Here is a 2763-nt window from a genome sequence, read left to right as displayed (position 1 = left end):
AAAACTTTTGATATTTTGTTTGCAGAATTGAGAAGATGAATTTATTTGAATACACTGCAGTGAACTTCTTCAAAAACACGAGATTCTAATTTTGCGCGGGAAGAGAGTGGGACTCTTGTGAATTCAAATATTTACTCGAAGCTGGTTCGTTCAGCCGGTTCACACTAACATCGTACGTTGGAAAGTTTTGCTGGAGCAACGAAACAACTCCATGTTCACAATCGTTTTTTAATAATTTCAATTATTCATGTTTTCTAATGTAATATTCGATGCGTAAAATTTAAAATAAATAACGCGTGTGCGTGTGTGGTGCGTGCGTGTGGTGCGTGTGTGTGGTGCGTATGTGTGGTGCGTGCGTGTGTGATGCGTGCGGTTGTGTCATTTGTTTGTATTTATATAAATCGATATGTTAAAAATGTGAAAAAATAACAATAAATAGTTTTGCTACTCCAGTTTTGACGTACAGCCTTTGCATAATATTTTGGACGAAAGCAAACTAAACTAAACTAAACTAAATGAATAAGATAAAAAATACATCGAAAATATTTGAAAAAGTTAGAAAAACTGGGTATCTATAGAATGACCAAATAAGACTGGTTAAATTTTGATGAATTAAAAGGTGAAACTGAATGTTCGATAGTTACAGCACAAGACCAAGCACTCAACACAAATACATATTACAAAAAAAATTTCAAAAAAGAAGCGCACGTATACTAAATAACAGCTGATGTTCAGTACTTGCGCCAACAAGCCATATGAAACGATAAACCCTCTAGCAAAATATTTACCCTGGTCCATTTGTAAACATTACAAATAAAGATAAGCGAAAAATACTATGCATTTGAAAGGAACCGACAAAAGTTATAAACTTAAATGAACAAATTGTATTAAAATGGGACTCACAAATAAGATGACAGATAGGAAGATCGAAGCCAACAGACAGTTACAAAAGAAATTGAAAGAGTATGCCTCCTGATTGAAGTATCGATACCGGCTGATGCAAATGTTGTTTGTTATTTAATACAAAACTTAGAAATTGAAATTTTATGGTTGTGGAATGTTGAATCTGTGGTAATGCCAATGGTCGTTGGAGCCTTGGAAATCATTGGTGATGTGACAAAAAAGAATCTCGAGCTAACCCCAGGTGAGCCGAGAAAAGGAGAAATTCTCATTTCCGCTCATATTCCTGTAAAGGGTTTTGGATGATAACTTCTGGTCACTTAAGGGTCCTGGAATGATCTGTAAACCGACCCAATTTACGAAAACCATAATAATTATAGTAATGATAATAATAATAATTATTATTATCATTATTAAATAAGGCTTTAGGTGAAATTCTTATAAAAAGACCTTTTTTCGACTATACCTTCCTAGGAGTGATTTCTTAACGTAAATTATAGAGTGAAGTCTGCTTAACGGTATCACCGGATGATGACATGATTGAGATGATAACAATCTGAGTAATCATATTTAATCGGAGTTGACAAAGAACGGTTGTTGTGCTAGATTTTTATTGTTTAATGGGAGTAGAAGAAGGACTTCACAAATTTTCAAAGTTAATTGTTTTTTTTTTCTTTTTAGAAATTAGTCGTACGTAATTAATAGCAGTAGAACCTTCAGCAGTAATGGAGCAATTAAGTTTCAAATGAGGATTGTCATTGTTGAGAGTGGAGCAGGCATTCATCAATCGGCTTCAAAGAAGCTCCATCCTACGAAGATTTATTAGATTCCATTGAGCTTCCATCTTAATTACTTGAAGCCTAAACGATTGCTTGTTGTAGATTTTAATGAAAATTGTTCTGCTGGATAGGAATTGAAATATTGCCTTCCTGCTTGGTTGGGGTTTGCTCAGCTGCATAAAGTGACCAACTTTTTAACATATAAAAATTTTTTAGTTTCACACCTACTATTTGAAAATAAAATAATAATTAATATTTGTTTGAGTGAAGATTTTGAACAGCCAGTAATAAAGAACAAATAAATTTAGAAAATGTTGACGATTTGTTTGTATCTGAGCAATTTGATGGTCTCTGAGTACTTTGCAAACATTTGAACAGAAAAACAACGTGACAGAAATTTAGAGGTAAAGCAGATATTTAAAATGTAGTAATTTGAGCATATAAGTTGATTGATGCTTATAATGCTACTTGAAACAAAATTGTTTGCCCTGTAAGGAAGTAAAAAGCCATTGAAATCGTTGAACCTTAAAAGATCGATGATTTTTTTGTTCATATATCTCTATTAATATATATCTATGTGCAGTGCGCCATGCCATGCAATTTACTCAATGAACCCTTCACAAAAAAATCTCAACCTAACGTAAGAATTCTACGCTAAAGTTCAAAATGTTACACACGCAATGTGCCTAATAACTTGAGTTTAACAGATAATTGTGTCTTGATGTCATTAATTAATGCAATAATAAAAAGTTATTTTAATCATAAATAACTTACCTTAAATTTTTCGTCGAATGAGGTGCTTACGAAACAATTCAGGATTACAAAAATTAAGTTCTTCAATTAAATTTTCAAGCAAGTTGAAAGAGGAAACCGACGGACGACATGTTACGAGCTGTCTATATATACACAAAACGTGTATATATGTGGATATATATATATGTATTATATATAAATTATATATATATATATTATATATATTTTACAATATTCTATAAGTTCTACCGAATGTTTGGCGTTAATATGTTTGTAGTTCGTTTTTTCGATTTTTCTCACTAAAGTATTTTGGTGAACGTTTAGTTTATTA

The sequence above is a fragment of the Helobdella robusta genome (genome assembly GCF_000326865.2).
Source record: "Helobdella robusta unplaced genomic scaffold HELROscaffold_20, whole genome shotgun sequence".
Taxonomy (NCBI): domain Eukaryota; kingdom Metazoa; phylum Annelida; class Clitellata; order Rhynchobdellida; family Glossiphoniidae; genus Helobdella; species Helobdella robusta.
This window is presented reverse-complemented; position numbering follows the sequence as displayed.